The sequence below is a fragment of the Arachis duranensis genome, chromosome 3 (assembly GCF_000817695.3).
Source record: "Arachis duranensis cultivar V14167 chromosome 3, aradu.V14167.gnm2.J7QH, whole genome shotgun sequence".
Classification (NCBI taxonomy): domain Eukaryota; kingdom Viridiplantae; phylum Streptophyta; class Magnoliopsida; order Fabales; family Fabaceae; genus Arachis; species Arachis duranensis.
In genome coordinates, this window is record NC_029774.3 from 91,983,748 (window position 1) to 91,993,421 (window position 9,674).

A 9,674-nucleotide genomic window follows, 5' to 3' on the forward strand; every position below is an offset into this window, starting at 1 on the left:
ACCTCCCTTGCTCATTAGTGAACTAAATACATGGGTTCAGCAAACTTTACCTCAAAAGAAACAAGATCATGGTAAATTCTTAATACCCTGTACCATAGGCACCATGACCTTTGAGAAGGCTCTGTGTGACCTGGGGTCAGGTATAAATCTTATGCCACTCTTTGTAACGGAGAAACTGAGGATCTTTGAGGTACAAGCTGCAAGAATCTCATTAGAGATGGCAGACAAGTCAATAAAACAAGCTTATGGATTGGTAGAGGACGCGTTAGTGAAGGTCAAAGGCCTTTACATCCCTGCTGATTTCATAATCCTAGACACTGGGAAGGATAAGGATGAATGCATCATCCTTGGAAGACCCTTCCTAGCCACAGCAGGAGCTGTGATTGATGTTGACAGAGGAGAGCTAGTCCATCAATTGAATGGGGACTACCTAGTGTTTAAAGCTCAAGGATCTTCCTCTGCAACCATGGAAAAGAGGCACGATAAGCTTCTCTCAATACAAAGTCAAACAAAGCCCCCACAATCAAACTCTAAGTTTGGTGTTGGGAGGCACAACTAAACTCTAAGTTTGGTGTTGAACCCCCACATTCAAACTCTATGTTTGGTGTTGGGAGGTCCCAACAATGCTCTGAACATCTGTGAAGCTCCATGAGAGCTCACTGTCAAGCTATTAACATTTAAGAAGCGCTTATTGGGAGGCAACCCAATTTTTATTTATCTATATTTCTATTGTTCTTTTATGTTTTATTAGGTTTATGATCATGTGGAGTCACAAAACAATTGCAAAAATTAAAAACAGAATCAAAAATAGCAGAAGAAAAAGCACACCCTAGAGGAAGAGCTGTCTGGCATTTAAACGCCAGAAACAAGCATCTGTCTGGTGTTTAACGCCAGAAACAAGCATTTGTCTGGCGTTTAACACCAGAAACAAGCTACAGTCTGGCGTTAAACCCCAGGATTGCATACAAAGGGCATTTTACACGCCTAAAAGGTGCAGGGATGAGAAATCCTTGACACCTCAAGATCTGTGGACCCCACAGGATCACCTCAGGATTTGTGGACCCCACAGGATCCCCACCTACCCCACTTCTCTCTTCTTCACACAATCCAATAACATTATACCCTTCACCAATCACCTCAATCTCTCTTCCCTATTACCCCTTCACCAATCTCTCCTTCCACTATATAAACCCCTCCATCCTTTTTTTTTTGCACACAACACTACCCTCTCTTCTCCCCCTTGACCGAAACCCACACATCTCTCCCTCTCCTCTATATCTTCTTCTTCTTCTTCTATTCTTTCTTCTTTTGCTCGAGGGCAAGCAACATTCTAAGTTTGGTGTGGTAAAAGCATAGTTTTTTTGTTTTTCCATAACCATTGATGGCACCTAAGGCCAGAGAAACCTCAAGAAAGAGGAAAGGGAAGGCAATTGCTTTCACCACTGAGTCATGGGAGATGGAGAGATTCATCTCAAAAGCCCATCAAGACCACTTCTATGAAGTTGTGGCCAAGAAGAAGGTGATCCCTGAAGTCCCTTTCATGCGCAAGAAAAATGAGTATCCGGAGATTCGACACGAGATTCAAAGAAGAGGTTGGGAAGTTCTCACCAACCTCATTCAACAAGTTGGAATCTTAATGGTTCAAGAGTTCTATGCCAATACATGGATCACTAGGAACCATGATCAAAGCATGAACCCAAACCCAAAGTATTGGCTTACAATGGTTCGGGAGAAATGCTTAGATTTCAGTTCGAAGATCGTAAGGTTGGCGTTCAACTTGCCTATAATGCAAGAAGACACACGCCCCTACACTAGAAGGGTCAACTTTGATCAAAGGTTGGACCAAGTCCTCATGGACATATGTGTGGAAGGAACTCAATGGAAAAGAGACTCAAAAGGCAATCCAGTTCAATTAAGAAGACAGGACCTTAAGCCTGTGGCTAGAGGATGGTTGGAGTTCATCCAACACTCCATCATTCTTACTAGCAACCGATCCGAAGTAACTGTGGATCGAGCCATCATGATCCATAGCATCATGATTGGAGAGGAAGTAGAAGTTCATGAAGTCATCCCTCTAGAACTCAACAAAGTAATCGAAAAGCCTTCCACCTTGGCAAGGCTAGCTTCTCCTCATCTCATTTGCCATCTATGCAACTTAGCTGGAGTTGTTATAGAAGGAGACATCCTCATTGAAGAGGACAAGCCCATCACTAAGAAGAGGATGGAGCAAACAAGAGAGCCCATTCATGGATCTCAAGAGACGCATGAGGAAGCTCATCATCAAGAAATCCCCGAGATGCCTCAAGGGATGCATTTTCCTCCAAACAACTATTGAGAACAACTCAACACTTCTCTAGAAGGATTAAGTCATGACATGAACCAATTAAGGGTGGAACACCAAGAACACTCCATCATTCTCAATGAGATTAGAGAAGATCAAAGAGCTATAAGGGAGGAGCAACAAAGGCAATGAAGAGACATAGAGGAGCTCAAGAACACCATTGGTCCTTCAAGAAGAAGCCGCCACCCTCACTAAGGTGGACTCATTCCTTAACTTCCTTGTTTTTATCTCTCTGTTTTTTGACTTTATGCTTTATGTTTGTCTGTGTTTTGAGTCTTTACTACATGATCATTAGTATTTAGTAACTATGTCTTAAGGCTATGAATAATTCCATGAATCTTTTACCTTTCTTAAATGAAAAATGTTTCTAAAACAAAAGAACAAGAAGTACATGAGTTTCGAATTCATCCTTGAAAATAGTTTAATTATATTGATGTGGTGACAATACTTTTTGTTTTCTGAATGAATGCTTGAACAGTGCATATTTTTGATCTTGTTGTTTATGAATGTTAAAATTGTTGGCTCTTGAAAGAATGATGAAAAAGAGAAATGTTATTGATGATCTGAAAAATCATAAAATTGATTCTTGAAGCAAGAAAAAGCAGTGAAGAATAAAGCTTGCGAAAAAAAGTGGCGAAAAAAATTTAATGAAAAAAAAAGCAAACAGAAAAAGCCAATAGCCCTTAAAACTAAAAGGCAAGGGTAAAAAGGATCCAAGGCTTTGAGCATCAATGGATAGGTGGGCCCAAGGAAATAAATCCAGGCCTAAGCGGCTAAATCAAGCTGTCCCTAACCATGTGCTTGTGGCATGCAGGTCCAAGTGAAAAGCTTGAGACTGAGTGGTTAAAGTCGTGATCCAAAGCAAAAGGAGTGTGCTTAAGAGCTCTGGACACCTCTAATTGGGGACTTTAGCAAAGCTGAGTCAAAATCTAAAAAGGTTCACCCAGTCATGTGTCTGTGGCATTTATGTATCCCGTGGTAATACTGGAAATCAAAGTGCTTAGGGCCACGGCCAAGACTCATAAAAGTAGTTGTGTTCAATAATCAACATACTTAACTAGGAGAATTAATAACACTATCTGAACTTTGAGTTCCTATAGATGCCAATCATTCTAAACTTCAAAGGATAAAGTGAGATGCCAAAACTGTTCAGAAGCAAAAAGCTACTAGTCCCGCTCATCTAATTAGAACTAAGCTTCATTGATATTCTGAGATTTATAGTATATTCTCTTCTTTTTATCCTATTTGATTTTCAGTTGCTTGGGGACAAGCAACAATTTAAGTTTGGTGTTGTAATGAGCGAATAATTTATACGCTTTTTGGCATTGTTTTTAAGTAGTTTTTAGTAGGATCTAGCTACTTTTAGGGATGTTTTTATTAGTTTTTATGCAAAATTCATATTTCTGGACTTTACTATGAGTTTGTGTGTTTTTTTGTGATTTCAGGTATTTTCTGGTTGAAATTGAGGGACCTGAGCAAAAATCAAATAGGAGGCTGACAAAGGCCTGCTGATGTTGTTGGATTCTGACCTCCCTACACTCGAAATGAATTTTCTGGAGCTACAGAACTTCAAATGGTGCGCTCTTAATTGCGTTGGAAAGTAGACATCCAGGGATTTCTAGCAATATATAATAGTCATACTTTATTTGAGCTTAGACGATGAAAACTGGCGTTCAATGCCAGTTCCATGCTGCATTCTGGAGTATAACGCCAGAAACACATCACAAACCAGAGTTAAACGCCAAAAACATGTTATGACCTAGCGTTTAACCCCAAGAGAAGCCTCTGCATGTGTCAAGGTCAAGCTTAGCCCAAGCACACACCAAAGTGGGCCCCGCTAATAGATTTCTGCACTAAGACTTCTGTAAACCCTAATAACTAGTTTAATATAAATAGAACTTTTTACTATTGTATTAGACATCTTGGTATCTATGTTTGGACGTTTAGTTCTTAGACTTTGGAGGCGGGCCATTCGGCCATGTCTGAACCTTTATCACTTATGTATTTTTAACGGTGGAGTTTCTACATACCTTCGATTAAGGTGTGGAGCTCTACTGTTCCTCGAGTATTAATACAATTACTATTGTTCTTCTATTCAATTCAACTTATTCTTATTCTAAGATATCCGCTGCACTTCAACATTTTAAATCAAAATTTATGGATTCGATTTAGTAGGGGATGACATAATTCGAATTCTTTGAATTCAATTTACTTTCAAATCACAATGTCAAGTAATTCGAATCCTATAGATTTGATTTACTACTTATTGCCCTAATTTGAATTCATTAAATTTAATTTATATAGAAATGTAAATGGAGACAACTAGGTAATGTTTTTGGGTTTGGGGAATTTAGTTAATTTTGGGGGTGGCTTTAGTTTAGCATCGTAAATTAATCTAATATGTGATATTAATTATTGTTATATATATAAAAAATTTGACTTATTTATACATTGTTTGGATTAGAAAAATTTGTAGAAAAATAAAATGCTGGAGAAGGAAATGGATGAAAAAATCAATTTTTCATTGTTTGGATCAACAAAGAAATTGAATGGAAAATATCAAAGTGTATGTGGAGCTCATATAAATTTTTTCTCTTCAAATCTGCGAAGAAAACTGATGCGAAAGTGCAAGCATGGATAAAAATACAGAGTTTTCATTTGAATTATAATTTATATATAATATATAAAAATATTAAAATAAGAGGATGAAGATGATAATTGAAGATGTTCTTAAGTTATATTTTAGATTATGTTTTATGTTTGATTGATTATAAACTTAAAGATGTTTAATTATATATTTTGGACAATATTTATTTTATTTTGGACAATATTGGTTTTATTATTTTATTTTAAAAAATTTAGTTTATAATTATTTTATTACATATTTATAATTATAAAGACTTTAATGTGTGTAAATTTAAAAACTTATAATTTTTTTATGTGTTTAGAAATTATAAATTTATTGAAATTGTTTTGAAATGATATATATTATTTAATGGTTTATAAAAAAAGGAGAGCCCTCCAACCCGCAGCCTATCATTAGGCGGGTCGGGGGGAGAAATTTAGGACCTCCTTACAAGGCGGGGCGAGGCAGGTCAACCCACCAGATGGCGGGCTTTTGGCGAGACAGAACGGGCTTTCCTATTTGCCACCCCTAATAGTGACACAGACATAAGTATCCGCCCCATGGAACAAATTAAATATACGCAAATATAAAATTATTAATTTATCCTAATTTATATATACATACATCCATTTTTTGAATTTAGTAACCCTGATTTCTGCCTCTAATTCAAATTCTTCCTTTTTCTTCCAGACTCATTCTCAGCCTCGATCCTCTCTCTCTAACTCACTTTCTCTGCCTCTCAAGTCCATCACTACATCGCTCAGTATCGTCCCAAAAAATTTTTATGTTATATGTTGTAATATGTTTTTATGTTTTCTCCTTTGGAAATGTTATTTTTCATAATGAATATGTTATAAATTATGTTGAATTATATTGAATTTATTATTTTATGATTATTACATTATATTTTTTGTGTTAATTTTTTTCAAAAAATTTCAAAGAAATTCGTAGATACTCGAAAAGATATATGTTCCCTAAGGGATAATTAAACAGGAATTCGCAATGACAGAGAAGGAATGGGGGACATTTTTTTTAAATAGGAGTGAGGGATGGGAAAGAGGCTTCTCACGCTCCCCTGAGTACTTATTACCATATCTAAGTAGCAGCGGAGATCCAATCTGAGCCGATTTAAGAGGGGACGCGTGGACTTCATCTACATTGGGCCTTTAAGGTAATGAACTTAAGTTTGATTTGGGACCCTAAAAATAGATTTTAGTTGATCTTGCTTGCATTGAGGTATTACTAGACCCAAATATATCTTAGATTAATATTTTAAGTCATTGTTATAGCAAATACTATGCTATTTAATATTATAACACTTAGTATATGTAAAAGTTGGATATATTTACAAAACATTTTTTAATTCAAATTAAAAAAAATTAATTATCTTTTTTTAGTTTTAAATATTATTTTCGAATGTAACGAAAAAGTGAAAATAACAATAATTACTTACAAAACTAAAATAGATAATCTTAATATATACATGACACTATATATATCAAGGATTATTATATATGATATATAATTTTTTTCTTTTCTATAATGACTATTTATATAATTTATTGAATAATTTTTTCATTTTAATATTTAATAAATTTAACATACAAAATATTGTTTAACATACAAAATATGTAACTTAAGTCGTCATCTAGGACAATAAGTATAATAGTGCAAATACTTATTTATTTATTAGTAGTAAAGAATATGTAAATAGTATAAATTGATATTTTTTTTAGTATAAAAACAATAATAAAAGTTATTAATTAAGTTAATTACACAATTAAAATATCATGAAGAATTTTTTAAATAATAATAAAAAAATAAGATCACTATTTTCACATATTACAATTTTTATGAAAAAACTTTAGATAATAAATCAATCCTCAATAGATTATACATTAATTCTGTCAAAAAAATAAATAATCAATACATGGGATATTGTTATATATATAATTAATTAATTTTTAACCCAATTTTTGGTAATTAAAATTTAAATTGTGACACCCTAACTATCAAAAGTTGTGCTTTCGGCTGTGCCACTCTGATAGCTTGGATATTACGACGACTCTTATACTATTTAATACTAAAATATGAGCCTGTTTAAAACTTAGACCAAATCTTTCGAAAACATACATTCATACTTACAATATAAGTCACAATACATAACAGGAAATACATATACATATACATATACATACATATTAATTAATTTTACAATCATCTCATATCGAAATCCTATCCCTCTTACAAAACTTGCAAAATTAAAGGCGAGGGAAACATAAATACTAAAACAATACAAAAATATTGTCTAACAGAAAACAAATAATATCTTCCGAACTTCGTCGTCCGTAACCTGAAAAAGAGAAGATCTGTAGGGGAGTGAGAACAGCATCCTCGAAAAGGTTCTCACTATAGGGATGCAGAATTACGATAACGCGATACGCGACATAAAATCGTTACACTGACTAATAACCACCTTATGCACCTTTTCAAAAGCAAGACTTACTATATAAAAAGAATCTGAAATCATTTCTGAAAGAGAAAACTGTTCTTTTTCTAAAAATTCTAAAGCCTTTCAAAAAGTTTGTCTACGCTGAACAGATTAGTTTTTCATACTTTTCTAAACCAGAAACACGAAACCAAAACTAACCATCGGCCCATCTCATGATCAACCACGGTCGTAGGCGCAAACAATCCAAACAGCAACCAATCCACCACAATCCAACAGTGTTTCAGTCGCAAACACAAGTAGGAGGCTCAAGCACAAACAAGCAGTTACATCAAGTAGAACAATTAGCAGTTAAACATAATTAATCACATAGGTAGACAAAGTACAATATGCACACCGAAACAATGTCACATAGATGCAAATGATGAATGCATATCCTAGTGGCTGATGATATCATCTGTCGATTATAAAGCCAACCTGACAAGTCCTGGTAGCTAACCATTGGACTGTCCCTTTGTCGTGTATCCCCAACTTGAGTTATTCACAATCATAATCATAATTCAGATCCAACACCCTTACTGGTGTATATTAACGGAGGCGAGCTCATCCAGAACTTTCACAGTGTCCGGCCATACTTACAACATACGGTCAGCAGAGTATCGAGTCTCAACCTGGAGCACGTGGTGACTAGTCACTGCTTCTACCCAGGGAAACTCGTATCTCAGATAATTGGAATTGCAACTATCACAATATCAATAACTCAGCATATATGCATTTATTCAGCCATAAATCAACATTCATCTCTGCCATCTGGCTTAAATTCATAATTCATAGTCAGCCATCCGGCGCATAGCATATTCCGCAATCAGCCATAATTCAATATCATACACAGCCATTCCAGCTCATAACAAAATAGCACTTCCACCATCTAACATCATCAAATTCATAAAATCATCATTCAAGCCATAAATCACTTTTCCTCAATTCACTTCACTTTGAAATCAAATTTCAACTCTTTTCAACCTTGGCTTTAAAGGTCCCATTCCTCAAATCATCTCAGGCTCATAAGCCACTTTTACTCAAGTAAGTTCCTTTTTTTAAAACAAAGCCACCCTTGGCATCCTCTTTCCAAAACTTCCAAAACCATGGCAAATTAAAGACTTATTTTGAAATATTCAAAATCATACATCCAACAACGGGATTTTATAACAAAAGTCCCTCGGTGGAGTCTCAAGTCTTTAGGGGAGAATAACATAACTCATTTCCTCAAATTCACTTAAAATCATTAAAACCTTGGCTTCCGGATTTGAGTAATAAAAATAGGATCTAAGCCAAACCGAGTCATGTAATCAATTACTCCTTTCAAAGCCATTTTCTTTACTTCAACAAAACCAGCTTCAACCCCATGATAAATTCTAAAGCGTTTCAACTGCTCAAAAATTGTTTTAGTCTTGCAAAAATTCAGAATTCAAAGAGTACTTAAAACTTTTCCCAAAACTTTTTAAAATGAAACTTGTCAATAAATGTTCAGGTCCTTTCAAAGCCACTAAAACTCCTCCAATTGAAACCCTCAAGTCAAATTCAAAGACATAACCCTTTTCACATTTAAAACAGCCTCAAAACATAAGTTTCATCTAAATAACTTGCTCCCAAAATAGATATAATACTTTTCTTAAGAAACAAGACAAAATCACAATTTCCTTTTTAATAATTCATTTCAAAAGCATAAGTCATTCCTTTGTTAATAATTCAAATAAAATAGTAGAAGTCCTTAACTCATAATTTTCCAAATAACATTTCAATAAAGTTCCAGATTCTACCGGAATTTCGGCAGCATTTTCCCTAAAACTTGGACTCTGCCACCCTTTCCTGGTCCCATCCAAACCAATCCACAATCCTTTCCAACGGTCCAAAACCCAAAATCAGTTCAAAAGCAAACTGAATCCAACATTCACCTCGTTTTCATATCTCAAGGAAATCGTCTCAATATCAAATCACTATCAATCGATTAAACTCATTTCTAAAACTTTGAAGAAATAGTTCAGCAACAACCCATTTATTAAAACCAAATAATAATCAGAAGTCATTTCAAGATCAATCTTTATCAACTGATTAAACTCATTTCCAAAACTTAAAAGAGACAATTAAGCAGCAATCGATTTATCAAAACCAAACAATAATCTAATCAAACATATAATCACATTCAACCAAAATGGCCAGACAATAGATAAGACTTGTACAATAATTAAAAAGTGCAT